The sequence below is a fragment of the Lissotriton helveticus genome, chromosome 10 (assembly GCF_964261635.1).
Source record: "Lissotriton helveticus chromosome 10, aLisHel1.1, whole genome shotgun sequence".
Classification (NCBI taxonomy): Eukaryota; Metazoa; Chordata; class Amphibia; order Caudata; family Salamandridae; genus Lissotriton; species Lissotriton helveticus.
The window spans coordinates 478,086,596-478,108,294 of NC_136071.1; the positions used below are offsets into that span (position 1 = coordinate 478,086,596).

The 21,699-nt window shown below is 40.8% G+C and overlaps 1 long non-coding RNA gene across 1 annotated transcript in view; it reads right to left on the reverse strand.

Annotated features, from left to right (window-relative positions):
• LOC144785340 (uncharacterized) overlaps positions 1-16,779 on the reverse strand; it is a 4,610,862-nt gene extending 4,594,083 nt beyond the window's left edge. Inside the window, exon 1 of the long non-coding RNA XR_013601832.1 lies at positions 16,692-16,779. This is a non-coding gene — a long non-coding RNA (uncharacterized LOC144785340). The remainder of the gene's footprint in view (positions 1-16,691) is intronic.
• Between the last annotated feature and the right edge of the window lie 4,920 nt (positions 16,780-21,699).

Genomic DNA, 21,699 nt, shown 5'->3' on the forward strand with positions numbered 1-21,699 from the left:
GGATTCATAAAACTGCTCTGGGACGATTTGACCCCACTTTAGTCTCCTCCCACCTTCCACAGCTTTTAGAGGTGCCCCCACGGCCTCCCTAGTATGCTTATTTACTCGGTGCCATCCTGTTGAGACACAAACAGGGTTGTGATCGCTGTGAGCACACGCCTTACTTGAAAAGTCCCTAATCAGGAGAAAAAAGGGTGCAGTGACGAAGATAAAATCAATTAAGGACTCTCCCACTCTCAATGAAAGTGGGAACAATATCAGTTTTATCCAGAGGCAGCTCATTCATAGCAGATGGTAAATCGAGTTCTTGCAGGATAGCATTAAGTTTGATGCCCTGAGGGGTGCAAACTAGCTTCTTGCGCTCAGCCCACGGCTTTCACCCTCCGAGCCTAATATCTCCACATATATCAATGTTAAAATCATCTGTTAAAAAGATTTTATGGTAGCTCTGCCCTCTTGGGATAATGTTCCGTAATGCGGACCCAAGCCTAGTAATGTTACATTCTTCCCTGTGAGCATCTCCAGCATTATAGAAGTTTAAGAGCAAGAGCTTACTCTTTCCACTCAATAATAATATCACATGTAGGGTGTACGAAGTGTGGAGCAAGGTGAAGGAGCTGCCTCGGACTGCTACTGGGACAAACGTAACAAGAACCCCCCTTGGGTTGTCCTAACCTGGAGGGGGTAGCTGAAACAAAGAAGATTTTATAGCCTCCCAGGTGACATCTATTCTCTACAGCCCATGTTTCCTTGAGGCAGATCATGTTAAAGCATTTAATGAAGAGTACCTGATAAGGGTTTTCAATCTTGCTCACAAGCCCTGCGATATTCCAGGAGATAAAATTACACCCTTTATACTCATTGTATCCCAGCTTCAAAGGCCGTGCCTCCCCCTGTGATGGGAAAACCTCTGGGGCATGAGAGCCAGCAAACTGTCAATCACATCTATCTAGCGAACTCCGTGGTGTGAGCCTATTTGCCAGACTTACCCTTGTGGTTGCCTCAAGTCGGCTCCTGTAACCCACATCTTGAGGCCGCCCCTGTGGGCAGCCAAATGCAGGAAAATGGTAATTCCTTGGCCTTTAAAAGTATCTCAACAGGAGTGCCACAATTGCCGAATTCCAAGTCCTGTAATTAGATTGCACAACTATACTTGAAATTCAGGTTACCATAAAAAAATTATTAAAATTAATGTTAACACAGTCCCCAGCCCGATCTTTCTTGGCACTGCCCACCCAAGATTTCCTGCGCACCATGATGATTTGATTTTCCACCCTTACCCCTTGAGCAGTGTTCACATTTAGCCAGTGCAACACAGTGTTTTTCAAATTATGAAAGGCTTCCCTGAGGTGAGATGGGGCACGTTGGGTAAGATCACGACAAGCGGGGAACACTCTGGTGGCAGGAGAACAGAACACTGACTTTGGGCAGGGTTATTAGGTTTCCCTGGGATCATTGGGGCTCATTACGACGGTGGGCGGGCAGTCCGCCCACCATCGTTGCGGTTTTGGGACCAGCCGCCAGCAAGGCGGCAGTCCCACTGAGTGTATTATGATGTGCCAGCCACTTTGGCGGCACATCCAGGGCTCTGATCATTGTGGTCGGTGCTGCTGGCTGCAGCATCGTTCGCAATAGCAAAATGCCACAATGTGCATTTCCATGCACAATGTGGCATGCGCCACGCGATGTCTGCCACCTTGTGCATGGAAATCCCCCCCAGTGCACATACACCCTCCTCCCACACAGAGGGGGCCCGCAACTGGCCACCAAACCCAATCCCCGCCCGCCTTCCCGGACACATCATAATATGTCACCGCCACCATATTAGTGGTTCTTTTCCGTCCACAAGGCAATGGGTGCGATTGCCTCCGGTGGAAAAGCGGCTGATGGACTTTGCGTCCCCTGTGATACCCACTGCCATCCTACTTTGGCGGTGGGTAAAATGCTCAGTGGTGCTTCCGTCATCATAATGACCCCCATAGATAGGTTCAATATTGATTTCTGATCATGCACCAGTCATTTTGGATTTGGATCTACTTCTGGTTTCTACACATAGTAAAATATAGTGTTTCATCAATTCTCTCACACTAAATACCCAGTTTACTCAACATTTTGAAACCTCTGTTCAAGAATTCTTTTCTTTTTAATGATACTATTGATATCTCCCCTCAAATTCTTTGGGATTCATTTAAAGCAACATTCTGGAGCTTCATTATCTTGTGTGTTTCTACAAAATGAAAGGTTATTTACCATAAATTATACACAATCATTTGTTTTTTAACTCACACAACTGGAACACATGCTATTAAGTTCAGCTCTAGTCTTGATAAGTTCATTAAGGCCAAATTTCAATATATTAAGCTTTCCTCTACGAATGTTGCAGCATCTTATTTACTTAAATATAGTACCTGATACTATGTAGGCCAAAATAAGGCAGGCAAACTGAATCAATTCTTACTTCTAATACTCTTACACAGTCACTCATAGTCAACATGAACATGATCTCTCTATTTATCCCTCTCCTTTGGAGAATGAGATTACCGCACATGAACTTCTAAATGTAATGAATTTGATCAAGAAAGGAAAAGGTACTGGTCCAGATAGATTTACAATTGAATTTTATCTTCAGTAAAAATAAATCTGCAGTGAGAACATTTCAGGAAGCCTTGGTCTGCCTCATTCCTAAGATGGCAAAGATTTTAAATGATGCAAACATTATAGGCCTTTCTCGTTAGTTGATTTGCATTATACATTTTTTGCAAAAATGAATGCTCTTTGTCTTGATCCATTATTATCCAAACAGATACCGACAGGGTTTGTTAGAGGTAGATAGTTATCAGACGATACCAGACTGTTCTTTAATATTCTAAGTAAGTCTAATAAACATAAGCATTCCATAGCTGCTATTTCTCTGGATGCTGAGAAAGCATTTGATCACATGGGTTGGTCTTTTATCTTTCAAGTTCTTAAACAGTGTGGCTTAGGGCCACATTATCTTAAATTCGTTTCTCTTTATATTTATTATCAGCAGTATCTATCTTTGTAAATGGTCTGATATCAACCTCCTTACTACATAGATGAGTTAGACAAGGCTTCCCTCTGTCACCTTTACTGTGCATTGTAGCATTAGAACCATCCCTACTTAAAATTCGACAAAACCTAGTAATTAGGTGATTTCAATTCAATGAAACAAGGTTAAATTAGCTGCTGTGCAGACTATGTTTTGATTTTTATATCTTACCCATCATCTTCTCTGCTAACATTCCTACATGAAATAGATAATTTTAACATGGTCTCTGTATATAAACCTAATAAAGACAAGTGAGAAATCCTTCCTTTTAATCAATTTTGTTTGCACCATATTTAGCTTGGACACCTCAAAACATTTAGTATCTGGGGTTATAGTTTGGAAACATCAAAGAAACAATATGTGCTAGCATAGATTCAGTAACTACAAAAATCACTTCTCTAACTTCTAGATGGAACCCACTATACTTATCATGGTGCAGCAGATTGGATTCAATTAAAATGATGCTTGCACATATTAATCTTTTTACTTTATTTAACTTAGCTGTACATATTCCAGGTAATTATTTAAAATCGTTATACTCTATCTTAAATATTTTTATAGCAGAATAAGAAACCTCTGATGTCTTTTTTTAAATAGCAAAAATCCAAAGACTTACATGGAATTAATATTTCCAGTTTTGCATCCTACCACACTAATTTCTGTTGCAAAATTAATGCAAATATGTGATTACTAAGGACACTGAACCTCCACCTTTATGCACAGAACTTGAACTTTCTTTTATACTACCATTTCCATTAGATGAATTTGTGACCTTTACTCATACCTTCCAGCATTTCTCTTCCTATTCTTAAACACACCAATAGAACTTTTCATTCAATCTTAGATCCACATTTAACTTCCTCAACATAATTCTTAGACTCATCCTTGTGGTATAATACATTGATTACAAATAAGGGTAGAACTATGTTCTAAAAATCCTAGAGTGATAAAGAACTTTGTGGGTTAAACTACTTGTGGATAATGAGGATTATATATAGTTTCAAGAGGCACAATCATTCACCTACTGGACTATTTTGCTCAGAAATACACAATAACAAAAATATATAATCTTACAATTATTGTAGATGCTCCCCTCTACAGATGGGTATAACTTCTAACATATGCATTACACAACTCATTTAATCTTCATGAGCATCCACAAATTGCAGAACTCTCAATGCATCAAATGATTTAGGAGACATGACTAAAATTGAACTTCAATGGGAAAAGGATTTAAATATATTACGGTGAATGCAATTATGGTATAAATTATGGACTAAACAACGCAAATCCTCAAGAGTAGCAAACCCTATCCAAAAACGATTTTTGTATATAACAGACTCCTCTTAATGCCAAGTTCTATAAATAGAATGAATTCCATCTCCCTGGTTGCTGGTCAGGTAAGGCACCTTTCACTGACCTTTGTCATAGTTTTTTCTCCTGCCCGTCATCACATCAACTCTGTTTGAAATGAAACAAATTGAGGATATTTTTCATACCAATGTTCGTTTTTCATATTCAAATGTATCTTTAGGTAGCTTATTAGAAGACTGGAGAAGTTATGCATGTAATGTTAATATATAATAGACCTATTATTGGCAGTCACTTTTCAACAAATATCTAAAAATTGGAACGATTCTTCTCCCATTTCCTTTCAGGCATCGTTGTATGGTATTTGCTACAATCATCAACTGGATAGAGCATATGTTCAACCTATGTCTTGAGCATATGAAGAGAAACTCTCTGGTTACAGTTTTTCTAGACACATCTGTTCAAATCTTACTAAATCGTCAGCTGAAGTGATATCCCTCCTTGAATGTTCCTTTATAATATGTTAACTTTTATTTTTCAGATAGTTATTGTATTATTCCTTCTGTGGTTTATTAGATTCAGTAAATTAGCTAGTTACAGGTGTGTCACTTAATATTCTTCTTGTTTTTACACGACTATTAACTATTGTATATAGAATGAAAAGAGAACATAGAAATATATATATGTATGTATACACATTTTCCCCTTATTTTATTTCTATTTTCCCTTTTCCTTCGTTTTTCTCTTTTCTTTGCTCCAGTATTTTTAGATCTTAAGTACTGTTATCTTATCATCTTATCTTCTGTTAATAATCATACCAATGTCCAATGAGATGACTTATACTTGATTTTTTCTTTAATAAATATTTTAAACATAAAAAGAAATGGATTGCCAAGTGCAAGAAGATATTTGTGAGCTCCTGTTTTTCCAAGCACCATTGAATTGTAAAGACCCTAAAACCAAGTTGAAAGATTATTTTTGGGGGATCAAAATGTGTTAGCATAGCACATTAGAAACAATTTGATTTTCACAGAAATAACTAGTGTTGTCAGTCCGGGAAAAGTAGTAGTAAAGGGAAGCATGGAACATGTGTGGATTTTTTTCAGCATCTTTATCAGGACTACCACTTTGCAACAGGCCCTTTAATAAAATATGTTTTATGATAGTTAGAAGTAAACTAACTCCCATCTAAAGCAGAATCATTTATTCTATATCACTTACAGAAGAAATAAAGTATATATATTTTTTTTCTTATTCAATGGTAAGGTGTGCAGCAATGATGGGCTTCTATTCTAATTTGATAAGACACTCATAATAGTCATAAGATGACCCTTAATGCAGATGTGTGACAATTTTGTTTTAGCAGAGAGGAATCTTGTCTCCCCACACTCCAAATTCTAATGCGTTTTTTGAAACCAGGGAAACAAGCCTTTCGCCCCATTGACTTTGACACCAATTACAGTGCTATGTTCAAATTATAAATTATTAGCCGAAGCACTGGCAAAAAGAATAACAAATTTGGCTCATTTTCTGGTCCATTAATGTTGGAATGGATTCATTCTTGGCTGCCAGCTCTGAACCATGAAGGATTACCTGATCAAAATGCTTGGTTTATATTTCAAATACAGAACACCTGTGTCCATCTTATTTCTTGATGATGAAAAAGCATTCCTCCTAATGAGCTATTTTAGTAAAATGGGTTATTAGTTGAGAGGGGTGGAAGCCTGACTCAAGCAACAACCACAATCCTTGTCAGGTTGAACCACAAAAGTCACTAAATTAACCTGTGTTTAAATTTCAGGTACATTACCAGAAAAGCAGTCAGGCTTAACCTAAAGGCAATGTGCAAAGTATTTATGCAGCACACAAACAGTAATAAAGTGAAGACACAACACAAGAAAAAACCGAAACCAATTTTGAAAAATAGAGTACACTTTAATAAGGTTATACCAGAAAAAAATCTAATTACTCATACCGGAGATATTACATTTTCAAGTTTTTAGTAAAAATAGCACCTAAACCCACGGTCATCTGGTTGTGCTAGACAGGGGAAAGTCACAAATTCAGGATGAACGTGATGGACTGCAGGATGGATACAAGGACCAGGTTAGTCCAGCTGAAAATAGACCTTCTGAGACGATTCCAGTGCTTAGATAGAGTTCCATTAGCATTATATGAGGGGGCTGAACTTCATGGATAGTCATCATTGCATTGCAAAGTGCAGGTCGGGAATCACAGACGGCCGTTGCTGTAGCAAAAAAAGCCAGTCAAATGTAGAAAATGGTTGTTGTAGGCTGTCAAAGCTGTAGAGCGAACTGCAGGTCTTGTGTTGCTGGTTGCCACAAAGAGCAGGTCACACTGGTACTTTGGGTTGGCAGTCATCATGGGCGGCAGAGTCTTGGTATAAATGCGCCCGTTCACTGTCACAAAGAGCCCAAACTTCAGCATTTTCATTTTTATTTCTGGAGGATTAAACTCTGATACCCTACAACGTTCCAGGACAAAGAGAGCACCTCTTAGAGCTCAGGGACTTATTCTAGCATAGGCCACCAGAGCTCAGGCAGTGCCTGATGCTGGTCCAGTAGCTGAAAGTCAGTGACAGGAAGGCTTCTGAAGCTTGATGTGTCCCTATCACTCACACTAGAGGTCAGCAAACTGACGCTTGGAGTCACTTTGCTTAGCTTGGGATGAAGCCAAGCAGGTCCAGTGTTCTTTCTCAGGCAGTAAGGCAGTCTTTCAAGCAGCAGTGCAGTCCTTCTGTAAATTCCACAGGTCCCAGACCTTTCTGAGTGGCTCTGGGGATCCAATATTTATACCTGGTGCCAGGCTTTGTGTGTGTGCGGGCGGCAGGTGGGAACACTCCTTGTTCTTCTGCAACATCTGGTTCTGGAAAGTACTTCTTCTTCCACAGTCAAGGCTTCAAACTGTCTGGGGGTAACAAAATGCAGAGCAGGCCTGGTGTCATTTTCCCTTGTGAGTACAGGAAGCAAAGCCCTTTGAAGTTTAAGAGGGGCTTGGCACACTCTCTCCCCGTTCATCCTGCCATGATGGCCCATCCTGTCCAAAACTAAGCCCCCTGTTTTGTATTGAGTGAGAGCAATACAGAAACCCCAGTGGCATAGCCATTCACAGCCATGTGAAGCAGAGCACTGGTAGAAGGCACAAATGGTGGGACACAAAAATGACAACTTTCTAAAAGTGGCATCTTCAGAATTTTAATTTAAAGTATGTCTTCAGCATTAAAGAGGTTTTTTTCAAAAGAGTTCATTTGAGTGAAAACACCATGTTGCTATCTACTCCCAATCGAAAGTTAGTACTTATTAAGTGTAATAAGGTAGCCTGGCGTTATTCAATGGGAAAGGTAAGCTCTAAAACAGTGAAAAACAACTTTAGGAGTTTTTCACTGCCAGTTGTAAAACTTAAGGACACATATCAAACTTTTTAAATACAATGCATCCTGCCCTATGTGCTTTCAGGGCCTACCTTAGGGGTAATGTGTGTTACAGAGGAAGGTTTAGGCCTGACAAAAGGTTTGCTTTGCAAGGTCAAAATAGCAGTTTAAAACTATACTACAGCCTTCAGAAGCAGGCCTGAGACATATATTTACAGTGTTACTGTAGAGGGTGACATAATGAGCGCTGCAGGCCCACTAGTAGTACTTCATTTATAGGCCCTGGGTTCATGTAATGTAGTACCATTTACTAGGGTATTACAAGTAAATGTAATGTGCCAATTAGGTGTAGGTCAATTTTACAATGTGTAGAGAAGAAAGCACTTTAGCACTGGTTAGTATTGGTAAAGTGAACAGAGTCCTAAAGCCAAAACAAATTTGGCTAAACAGGAGGGGTGAAGGCGAAATGTTTTTGGGGGAGGGGAAGAATACCCCACCAAGGATGTCAGGTCTAACAGCTTGGAGCACTTTTGTTACCATCATTTGTGCAATAGGTTTTCGCTTCCAACTCACAAAGTTACTACAACCTTCTATCAAGGATCATATGCTTCAATATTATTTCTCATAAGGGAGGTTCAACAGAAGTGACACAGAGTGCCTAGCAAGGAAGTTCAATATCTCTAATTCACGGGTCTGTCTTCATAAAACCATTGTCAGGTGATTTCCATTCATTTTCAACCCACGTTCTCTCTCCAGCGATATATTACTCTGAAACAAACATTTCTTTGATGATGTTACACTACTACTTTCAGCAGAGCATCCAAATATTTAAAATATGATTAAGCACATTCAAAATTTGTAGATGGCTTTGAAATAAACTCATGAAAACCTGAGTATTTTGGGTCTACATCATGATCTTAATTGGCGTCCATTGCTGAAGAAGATTAGGACAATCCACCAGCAATACAATCAATATAGCCAAAATATTTTTGTTCTCCTCATGGCAGTCAAGGTACCTGGAAACTTGTTTTTTGTCATAACTAAAACTTTATTAGTGGGGTTGATCTTGGCAAATCTTAGAAATTGCATAAATCTACAGACACTGTTTCTTCCAACGAACGCTGCCAGTATAATACCTCTTAATTTTAACTTTATCTTAAAGCTTCTTTTACACATCATTTCACCTCCATGCAATAAACATTTATTGTATAATTCTCTAATTACATGAAATGAATGAAGAGTATCATAAACTAATTTCAATGCCTGCTCTTCAGCCTACAAAAAGTGCTACATAAGACACAGACCATATTAATTCAGCAGAAAAAGGCTTTAAAGTGAATGTTTACAATTATGCATTAGATGCTAATACCAGGCCAATACATTTAAAAATTAAACTTCCTTTCTTTGACACAAAAACATCTAAAAGCCTTAAAATGTCAGTATGATACAATTTAAGAATGTATTGTTCTGCCATCACCAAGCATCCTGGGATTGAATTAAACAAATGATTATGCAGCATTTTCACCCAATGGGATGGTGCACATGTTCATATTTTCAAAAATGTAATAATAGACATAGCCTGCCGTGAATGAATTAAATAAGGCATTGGATTTGACAAATCATTTTCTCAGAAATCTTTTTTTTTCAGGAACTGTACTTTGAAGCTATCACATTGAATAATTTTTGGGAGAAAGGCAGAAAAAAATGCTGACAATTAGATTTAATTTCTAATGAATATGTGCAAATTTGAGACAAATGCAGCGTGCCAGATGGACATTATTATTTATTTATTTATTTAGCGATTTATAGAGCGCCTGGTGACCCGGAGGCATCCCCGCGCTGTAGCATTTGTGGAGGCCAGAGGGGAGAGGGGACTTTATTTTGGGAACAGCAGCGTTTTCAATTTTTTCCGGAAAAGGAGATGGCTGGGTTCCTGCCTCAGGGGGCGAGGAAGTGAGTTCCATCCTTCCATCCAACATTATGTAACATCCACTCATTTATGTAAAAGATGATCAACATCTCAAGTCTATGTCCTATGAACCAGAATGATAATGTTAGGGATTAGTTTTACATGGCATACGTATGCCTCTACCCCATGTCTTACAGGCTGGTAGTTTGTCTATTTATGAGCTGTAGTATAAAGGTCTTTTAGAATAACCCGTTTGTAACCTTTTGGTTAATCTACTTCAAAGATCAGGTTTTGGCAAATTGGAACCAATCATTGCACAACTGTGGGAGTCAGTACATCAACCAACATAAAGTTACACACATAATACACTTCTCAAAATTAGAAAAAACAAATGCTAGTACATATAAGAAAATACGGCAACCAGAAAATAACGTCAAATACATGGACATTTAGATAATTTGGTACTGAAGAAAGACGTCCTGGAAAGTTTAAGTATAAAGATGACTTTTTGACTAAAGATGGCGGAGATGTTAATGACAATGTGCAATGCAATGTTTCTTTTTTATTGCAATTTCTATTTGTTCTAAATAGAAAGATTTTTAAAATAATATTTTGTAGTGTACCTTCCATGATAATTCTATGTGAAATACACAAAACGTACAAATATATAATACTTACCCATTAGGGAAGCCTAGAATCCTAATGCACCGAGGGTAAAAATAAAAAGTATATTGTACTATATAAATGCATGTAAACTTCCAAAATATTTTCACATACTCTACATATAAATCACTATCCTAATGCAGGGTTTGTTAAAAAAAAAAGCAGAATCTCAGTTAGCTATTAGCTTCTTTGTGTTTTGATGAGAAATTGAAAGTCTGTGAGTCGCTGTGCACTCCTTTGTTTTGCGGGATACCCCGCATTCTTTTAGATATAGCTACTCACAAGGCCCTTTTATTATCAATACTTATCTTTTTTTTATCCTACTCCACTTTAAGAATATCATATTTTGCATGCAGTTTTTACCCAAGAATCCACCATAGTTACTCTTGTTCATCAGGCTGTATTAAAGATAAAATGTCTAGTTTTCCTACTCAACATCTAAATATTCATTTCCCTCACTATTGATAGGTATGTTTACTTTTCAACTGAGCCAAACACCACTTGGTAACAGAAATGTCATAGCAGTATTTCAATAGTTTAGGTCTTGCTCAGTCATCAGGAACCTCACACATTGATTGCTATTTAAGACTTTGGAAGAGGCCCCCCCCACTTCCTGAAATAATTTCATGTTTATGAAATGTCTTTTATTTCCAAAGTCTATTCCACTCTAACATGGATATTGAAAATGTCCCTGTGTGAAAATGATCAACCATTGTCAAAATGAAGACATCTGGTTTGCGTTTTGATTCTTGACTAAGCCATACAAGTGCATGCTGCAGTGAAATAAAAAAATGTTTACCCACACTACACATCTATCTGATAAAGCATTGAAAAAGTGTGATAATTTATTGTACTTTTTAGAAGTATATATTTCCCTATGCACTGCAATGCAAGCACTAACATTGAATTGAGTTTGACTTATTAATCACCCAATTGCTTGAGGTTAGGGAAAAATACTTCTCTGGGTGGACTAAAAGCCCACTCAATGTATATTTTTGAAGAATTAGTAGCAGTAGTTCCTATTAAAATGACCAATGCAACTCTAAACTCTTCCAAGGAACAGCTCCCATTTTAAACTTCAATGAAATTGCACACAAAAATCTCAAAATGGTTTCAAAAGTATGCAAAAGTCACCCAGCAATGGTGATTGGGACCACTGAAGTCTGAAGGAGGAATAGGTATTAGAACACGCACTACTGGGTGAACAAAGTAATTGGGTTGTCGCGCGCCTCAGAGGTATCATTCTCTGGTCGTTGAGTGTGGGGAATATAGTAAAAAGGTAGCATTTCCTATACTAGGAGATGTCCCCCAGAGCACAGCTTGAAAACTGCTTAACGCGATATAATGAGTCTGTTTTGCGTTTGTGCAAAAGGTAAACTAGAGTCTTCATGTGAGTTGATAAGGCTTTTATTCTTGAAACGCCATTCAACTTTTCATATCTAAACTCAATGGTGTCTATTTAAAAGCATCTGTTATGCATTTCCATAGTTTCTCCCAATGCATTTCGGTCAGTCATTTCCCTTCGTCGGGGGAACATTTCTGTAAAGAATTAAGCAGTGATACATTGAGTAAACCAACCAATAGGTCAGCATCCCTTCACTTCTCCAGGTGGAATAAGGAGGCATGACTGAATTATGGTGCATGGAACAACTGAAGTCTGACAAGACCCTCACAGCACATGGATAGAAGTAAATCCTTGTGTAATAAGATTTGTATGCATGACTCTGTACTCTCAATCTATGAGAAGCAAGGGTTCATAAAACGTAACAAATTAGTGCAGCAACAGGCACAAAGACTACACGTCTGATCTGACTCTCTGCTTTAAAGGGTGGGCAAAGGATTGCTGCTCTGTGAAAATGAACTATCACTTTCCAGCTCACAACATTTTGGGAACAACAACAAAATGGTTTCAAGGAAAGAAAAAATGTATTCACAAAGGCAGTAGTGTTGACCTAACATGGAATTCCAATGTTTGGAAGCAGTTATGTGGTAGCTTGAAGATGCCGCTTTAGGAAACAAATTTATGTGGACATTAAATTCTACACTTGAATTAAGTAAACCTACAAATGGACATGAGGCAAATTGTCAAAAGAAGTAGAGACTGACATCATAACACAAGGAAGATGAAATGACATGAACGGGAAGGGCAAATCATAATATCAAGGGGATAAGGGGTTGAGGAGAAAATCATAATATCAAGGGAATAAGGGGTGGAGGAGATTTTGAATTAGTGTGACAGGGACTATGCATATGTAATTAGTATACTGTCGGAACATTCAGTACTGTTGAATGTTTTGTCTTAAATTTGGGCCTGCAGGTTGGTTCACCTTAAATTGAAACTGTTGCTTCTGAAAACTTTAGTTCCCCCCCATCAAATGTACTCCTCCAACATAGAAATGTAAAACTCCTCGATTGATCCCTACTTTTCTTGCAAAATGTAGGAACTCTTTCAGTGATTTAGAAGAAATTGTCTCCCCAGACATATTGCGACTTCGGCTACCATGAAAAAACTAAAATCCTAGTTCTGCTCAGTATATACATATGAATCAATTGACATTGTTTCCTTTATAAGCAATCTGGTGGCCTTTGTTTTTATACTGCGCATTTTGCAGCAATATTGGTTGAACTCTGCACAGTGTGATCACCAAAGCATACTGAGAACTTTGTTTCTATGATAATATTAAAAACGTATATAACTCTTGAATACAATTGAATTACTTGTTCATGAACCACTAATATCAAAACGTGTATGGCTCTTAGTTTGTTACCATTAAATGATGGTATGTATTATTAAAATGCACAATACCCTATGATTTGATCAGCTTCTCCTCAACAGAGATGTTCTTCCACGAGGAGGCATCATTGTGGTCATTTCACATCAGTTTTCTCATTGGGTGATCTGTGTGTTTGACAGTGTGGTCTAAGAAGAACATGGTGCTGCAGAGATTCATTTTGATGAAGATGAACAGGCAATTGAATAATTTAACAAAGAGGGCCTGATTCCGATTCTGGCGGTATTTCGACCGCAAGACTCATGGTGGTGGTCCACCATCCGCTGCATTATGACTTCACAAGTCATTATGACTGCAAAGTCCTTGCGGCAGAGGACCACCGGCTGCAACTGGGAACAGTCCTTTCCTGGCACTGGCGCAGCTGCGCCACAATGTAAGTAGCTCAGCGGGACTGCCACTGAGCATATTACAGGTTCTGCCACCACCAGCCATTTTATGGCGGGAGCTCCACCGTGAAAAGTCTGGCAGTGGAGAACCAAAGAGGGTGCTACAGGGTCCCCATCTCCCTGCCATGGGGATACATTCAGGGGGGCACATGTGCCCCCCTGTTTGTTTTCCCCCAACTTTCCAGCACATCCTGGACATCACCGTCCATGCCATGTTGGAACTTTTTGGCCATTCCCATTGCAGTGCCTGTTTATCAGGTACCACCATGGGAAAGGCGAAGGACCATCCCCATACAAAAGTTTAACTCGTATTACGGTGGGCTGTTGTTGCGTGGGTTTGGCACAGCTGTTCCAATGGCGAGCCGGCGCAACTGCACCGAATTCATACTCAGCCCCAAAGATATTTTAGGCTTGCACTCACTGCAAACAATGGTATCTGAGTGTACAGGAGTCAAGGTGTGGGTCCTGAGACTTCTGATAAATACAAGGCATAAAAATCCTTATATATTCGTTGTCAACATGCTTTAACTTTTTCCAGTAAGTGTAATATAAGTACACAATGCCTACTCAATACTAGGTTGGGTCTTTCAGCAGAGCCTGTCAACAAGGGAGCCAAATTTATGAAAAGGAAATGATATTTGCCACAATCAGAGTAACCTTTACTATCACTTATCAGCTACTAAGAATCATCTCTTTGGTTCCAGCACATCACTAGACACTGGATGAACACGGTTTAGGGGAATATCGCATTAACACAATAGAGGAGGGCACAAAGGAAACAGCAGAAGAAAAGAACGAGTGCAAACTTGACAATAATTTAGAGGAAAAAGGGAACATTGAGACGTCCCTAACAAGCAGCTTAATAGATATGCAGTAGTGTAGCTTCCATTGGTGCAGCAGGTGTACTTGCACCATGGTCCAGTGTGGCCTAATGAACCTTAACTATTGCTTTGTTTCACAGTCTAAACTGCAACCAGGAGGTGTAATCCCCTTCCTTGCATTAAGGTCCAGGGTACACTGGCTACCTCACTATACATGCAAGTTGGTAGGTCAAATGAAAAAAGAGTGCTTTTAATAGCATGACCGCTTCTTCCAAAACCTGGAAGCGTAGAAAAAGACAAGATGAGCTATGTGATGAAGAGTACAGCCACTTCCTTGCCTCATGTACTTACTCGGAAAGTGAATTGCTCTCTACTTTGAAGAATAATAGTCAGTTAAGAGTTCAATGTAACAAGGCCAGTTACCTCAAGATTCCCTCTTTCAGGTGAGTAGGTCATCAGCTTCAGGTTTCTTTTGCTCTTTGATGTCTATAATCCTATTCTTCACATCCTAAATTCAGTAGTAGAAGTACCAGGATGAACAGGAAAACCCTGAACTGAATAAGTTACTTCTACATAGAACTGGGAAATTTGAGAGCAGTGGCAAGCAAGAAAGAGGGTGCACAGTGATAATGGGTGCCACCACTTTGATTTTTCAACAGTGCAAAATGTTGGATTCGGAAGTGGAGCAATCTTGTAAACATCCATGACCATGAACCTTTGCTCCTAATCACACATGCATACATACTAACAAAAATATTTACATCCAGGTGAGTAGAAAAGTCAAGAAACAGGAATACCTTAATGTTGTGGCATGCTTTCTGCACATCAGTTCTTTGTAGTGTGGTTTGTGAAGGAGAAACAAGTCCCCATGCAGTACCAAGTCTTGAAGCGCATTACATGCCAACAGCAATAGTGAAGTGCATTCTAGATGGAACCTGGTAGGACCTGTTTACATTTTGCCACAAAATACATTTATGTCAATGCTCTTAGTAAGGTGGTTAAAAACTTTAGTAGGTCTGGATTATAAACAAATTAATTTGCACTCATAAGCACTATTCTAGACCAGAAACACTGCAATGTGTGAACACCACTATCAGCGTCTTCTTCCATACGGCCCGCCAATCGTGGACAACATTTTCCCCAGACTAAGGCATGAATCCTCTAACAAATCAACCTTGAGTATTCACCAAACCCACAGAGGATCCACAGGGAAGGAGTACCACCCTTCCAGAGCCACTTTCTACCCCTGCTACAACACCCCTCAATCAGATCAAGAACATGCCACCTGGAAAACAAAGCTAGCCACCCACTCTCCATTACTTGACATTCCTCCATACCCCAACAGCCACAGCGACTTAACTGAATAGAGGGGCTAGAGTCTACTGAATTCCAAGAGAAGCATAGTAAGAACTCGCTAAGAGAGTGGCAATCCAAAGGCAAGATTCACACCAGCAGGCTGCGAGCAGCAATAAAGTAGAGGGTGCCAGAGTGGGTGGACCCTGAGAGTGCAAATATCAGTATTGGGTTACATTCCCACTTGCTCCAACTCTGGCAAAGGGATTCTATTATTGCTTGAAAGGGTGGTAGGAGTTTTCCCATTTGCCCTGTATGGCAGCAGCACCTTTATCCCCTCATTGTGGCTAGGTCAGCAATTTAATTGTAAGTGGTTGATTTAGGTAATTAACTACATTGAGTTTAGCCTGTTAAGTACAACTGCTCACATTAAACTAGTCTGTAAAACAATATGCACATTAAATATCCACACAAATACAGTAGCAAACATACCAGTTTTAAGCTACAATGAAGAGTTTCATCAATGGAAAATGCATAAGCTTCGTCAGTCTCATAATTTGTGTTTGGAAAACTCTTTCTGAATAGGCTATGCTATGCAATCGGAACTTGCAAAGCGTGTAGCTACCCGAAGGCTTCACAGCGCTGAGTGAGTACAGCCTGCACGCTGATCTAATGCTAGAGAGAAGAGCCAGTGTTGGTAGAGCCAGGACTTGATAATTTTCCTCCACTTCCATTTTTATTTAAGTATATGCAAGTTTATTTATGAAAGCAGCATTATAGCCAAGTTGGATGAGTGTCACCAGGGACATAGTCCACCCTTGCAAGTTCACACCTCAAGATATATATTTAAATGCAACCAGAATGGGACAATGATGATATTTACATTTTAGTTTTAAATCATTAAGTGGAAGCTTACAAAGGACCAGTGCCATCATTCTGTGGTGAAACACCTCTTTAAATTGATACAATGGAGTGCTTTGTGATGGGAGCGTGCATAATGCTCCTTTGCTACTGTATATTATAGCAGATGTCGCCCCCTTTTGCTTTTTACTCACCAAATCATTGAGGGGACTTGGTATCTTGCATTCTTTGAGTGCCACTTCTTTCAGAGCATGTCAACCATATCACAGCCAAGAACCTGAAACAGGGAAAAACACATTAAGCGATATGTAGATACCAATGGGGAATGCCTCAAGTCCACCAAATCACAAGCATATTAGACAATTATATCAGACCGTCTTTGCATCATAGACCACCATCAATGCCTTAATTGGGCCTCTACAGGCTGCCAGTACCAGCATGTGTTATTTTACCAGTTTTGTTTAAAAGATTTTTTTTGCCAACAGAGAATGATGGTACTTGTTGCAAAGGAGAAGATGCAAAGTGGCCATTCATTGGTGTGGGCACCATGTTCCTGCCCAGCTGGCTTGCACCTGATTTGTTCCAGCAGTCAGAATTAGCAGCTCTCCAGATAGATGGGTGGTCCACTACAAATCTGGGGCCATATTACACATAAAGCACATTTTCATTATTCAATTGCCTATTACAATGAATGTGCTGCCCCCAGGGGAGCCGCGAACTCACGCTGCCCTGTGGCCAGAGCATTCAGGTGGAAAACGGAGCGGCTACTTTACCGCCACTCCGTGATTTCACAGTGCAGGCGGCAGCCCTCCTGCACTTTTGAAGGGGATTAGAGAGCGCCTTGCAGGCGGGTGCAATCAGTAACTGCACCTGCCTGCAAGGGGATGTCTCAGGGGGTCCATGGGAACCTCTTTCCCCCATCCAGAAGGCTACCATCAGGCAGTGCACTGATTGTGTGCCACCTCTTAGGTGGTGCTCTGTCAGTACACCGCCTGAGGGTTTCTTTGTCTCTGTGCCCACATAAGTAATGCGGCGCAGGCGCAGAGGCAAAGGGACTCGCTCATTAGCATGGGGCACGCCCCCCTGCATATGAGGGAACACTCCCTTGAAGATAGCACTGGAGCTTTATGTGTGCCAGCACCATTGGTATTACAGAATGGCCTCACAAGCGTCTGCGACACCTTCTGAAATACCAAAGTGCCCAGGGGGTGTACAAAGCGGGCGCAAACACCCATTGCTCCCCTGTGGCACTTTATGTAATATGGCCCCTGATGTAGGTTTGTCCAATTCCCCAATCCCCCCCCTTTACTGTATGCGAGACATTGCTTGTTGGTTACATAAGAACTCACTACAGTTCAACGCCAGCAAGACAGAGATGCTGTTCTGTGCTGGAAGTCGGATCCCTTTCCCTTTTCCAGATAATTTTTGGCCTCCAGAAACGTTGACTAAAACTCAACCGGCCTCTACTGCTCGTAATCTGGGCGTCATGCTGGATAACAAGCTGAGCATGGAAGGTCAGGTGGCGAAATTGGTGTCAAGTTGCTTTGCCCTGTTCAGGTCACTTCGAAAGATCCTGCCGCTACTTCCTTTACAGGCCCGGGCCATGGTAGTCAGATGCACTATATTGAGCAGACTCGACTACTGCAACACTCTTTTGCTTGAGTCACCGGGTCAGCTGCTAGACAGACTTCAAAGAATACAGTCTGCGGCCGCTAAGCTGGCTCTTGGCTGGCCTAGAAGATCCTCTGCATCAGCGGCAATGACTGAGCTCCATTGGCTCCCGCTGAGGCAGAGAATATCTTTCAAATCCCTCTGCCTTGTCTTCAAGGCCTTGCATGGACTCGGGCCTAGCTCGCTGCAAGCCAAATTTGTATGGTATATCCCAAGCAGAGCACTTCGCTCAACAACTGCATGCTTGGTAAAGGTACCCAGATTTAAGAGGGTTAGGGTTGGGGGAAGATCTTTCGGAGTTGCTGCTGCTAAACTCTGGAACAGTCTGCCCTTGGAGATTCGTCAAACGGAGGAAATTTTCCTTTTTAGGAAACGTGTCAAAACTTGGCTGTTTCTGAAGGTATAACCTGCTGGACTCCTCTCTCTGTCACACTCACTGTTCCCACTTTATGAAGCCTTAGCGCCAGGATACCTGTAAGGTGACAGCTGCGCTCTACAAATTCCATAAAATAAATAAATACATTTAAGTGAGGTCGGGGATGCAGGTGGTGGGGGCAAACTCTCATTTTTGATGTCCAGGACTTATTTTACATCATCACACTCTGACCCAGAGACAGAAATACAAAGGAGGAGGAAGAGAAAGACAGGAAAACAATCACGAATAGAGAAAACAGGATGAAAAAGAACCTGCAAAAGTAAACAAAGAGAGTGGGTGAAGAGCCAGTGAAGACTGAGGTATGAGGTGGATTTAAGACTAGCCAGTGTTGGTATTTGGCAATCCGTACATTCAACAGCAGGCTCCTAAGTAAAACAAGGCTCCTGCTGTCAATCCATTTAAAAAGGGAGACTGGATCGCTTACCAACACTTTGGCATTTTTAGTACCCCGGAAATTTATACTAAAACATGTTTTTGTTGATTTTAAAGCAAGCCTAATCTATTGACAGGGCATCTGAAATGGTTAATACCATTAGGTACCACCAGATGCAGTGAGTTTGTTGGCCGGGACTTCGCAAAACTTCATGTCTACTTGCTTTTATTTTAATCTATTTATTATATTGTTTTTTTCTACAAATTAAATACTATGTCTCCCCTTCATGGAGGTTGCTGCAACAGGGATGGGCAAACAAAACAAGTGATTAACGCTTTACTGCCTGGCTGTTGCCTAGTAACCGTAACAGCAGGTAAGAAAAACTGTGATATTAAAAGCTTTCCCTGCTTTTCTGTTGTGATAAAGCTTCAGTCTATTTCACTTGCTATCAGCTACTTGAATAGTCTCTCCTGGTGCCCGATTCCAATGCGGTTAGGAAAGCATTCCCATCTAGGGCCGAAATCCTATACGGTTAGGAAGGCTTCCTAATGGCATTTTCTCCTTTCGAATCGGATCGGGAATGTGTCTTCCCGACCGAGGGCCAGATCATGATGCAGTTAGGAACATAGAAGTCAATGGGAGTCCAACCAAATCATATCTGGAAGCATCCGGATGCATCATACTCGGTCAGTCGGAATCTCCCAATCCAAGTTGGTCGTAAACCGTTTCCAAACCAATTTAATCTGGAAGATTTCCTAACCACATCAGAATCGGGCCCTTAGTTGTTCTTCTGCCTTTTTACAGGTAAAAAGATGTTGCCCTATGAGGGAGGGGGCAGTCGCAAATGTGCCCAAACTCCTAAATCTAGTCAAATCTACTCTTTAACTGTTCTTCATAAGGAGAGCATTAAGGGAGCTGTATTTCGTTTACTGTTATCTTTTGTTCATACTCTCAAATTCCCAATGAAAGAAACAGCAGGATTACATATGGCGATTGTGCAACAGGATGAGTAATCTGCAGGACAAGCTTGTGACCTCCAGGATATACACAGGTCTGTGTGTCAAGAAATACTTCTTCGCTGTCTCTCTGAGACTACTTCCCTGCATGTTGCAGTTAGGAAAGTGCCATAGATGTAAATGTGGGTGTACTTGTAAAGCGCACTGCGACTCCATGGAGTATCCTGGCGCTGAAGACCGCTGGGGAACCCGTCCTGGTTTTCCCTGTGAGATGGTCCCTTTCTGGGTTTCTCCAAGGTGAAACCAGGCATCACCGGCGTCTGTGGGGGGCCGTTGTAGAGATGAGCCAAGCTTAATGCCCAGAGTTGCCGAGTGTGTTCCCTGGTTAGAGTAGGCACCGAGGCGAGAATTATCGAGTCCGTTTTGACCCTGGTCCAGGACCCCGCCGCGTCGGGAATTGAACCCTGGTCCCGGGCCGTTCTCTGCTTACGGGTCTGCCGCCTCTAACCAGTGAGCCACACCACTCCAGTTAGATGACCTAACAAGATATCCTACATTGAACAGGACATGCAGAGTAAACTATCCATTACAAATTGGAGCAAGCTTACTCCAAAGGGAGTGAACAGCAATACAGCGCAGCGTATGCTATTGTTAAAGGACAGATGCAGGATGGAAAGTTTCATCCGGATTGCACAAAAACACAGTCTCTTGGAGACTGCACGGCGAAGCTGGCATAACTAAAAGCACTAATACGGGCACTGGTAAATACGGATTGGGAATTCCCCACACTAATAGTGTGTGATTCTTTTTTACTGTGTACAGTCATACAATGAATATTTACATCACTGGGGACAGAATGGGTTTAAAGATGCAAAAGGTGGCACAATTAAGCACAAAACGCTTTAGGAACAGGTAGTGGAGTTGAAAAATAAACTACCAAGGGCTCACGTGATACACACTCTGAGTCATCAACGTGATGGCGTTCCAGCTGAAGGGAATTCATTGGCTGACGAGGCCCCAAATGGGCTGTAGTCTCGGCTTCCATGGCTGCAATCACTCGTTCAAAAACGAGAATAGACAGTGAGATAATGGTTGCAATTATTGCTTCAGGCAATAACTCATCAGTACTGAAAACATTTCCACTCAAGTACTCCTACAAGTTAGGTGCAAACAATGTTCCATTTGCTCAGATTCCTGGAGTGTGGGATGGAGTAATACCACATATAGATTGAAGATTAGGATTAATTCTAGCAGCACGCAATAGTATAGGTTCTGCACACGCTGGAGTTTCTGCTCCTGTCTCTCTATTGAAACAACGCTACCGGTGGCCAGGGCTAAGAAGGCAGACTAAAGACTATGGGCCCGATGTAGGTAATTCTTATTTACCACTTCTTAAATACCGAATTTTACCGATTCGGTATTTAAGAAGTGGTAAATATGAAGGGGGGAGATGTAGGTATTTCAGAATCTGTAAATACCGAATCGTTAAGATTCGGTATTTACCGATTCTGTAAATACCGAATCGGTATTGCCCATTGATTGAATCAATGGGAAATACCGATTCTGTAATTACAGAATCGGTAAAATTACAGAATTTGCAAGGGTGACAGGGTGTCACTTTGACACCCTGTTGCACCCCTGTTCCTGGCTTGTGTGCCATGTGACACACAGACATGCCCTTAGGGCATGTCTGTGTGCCACATGGCACAGGTGTACATGCACAGAGGTGCATGTACACTGGAATTCGTTATTTACCATGGAATAGT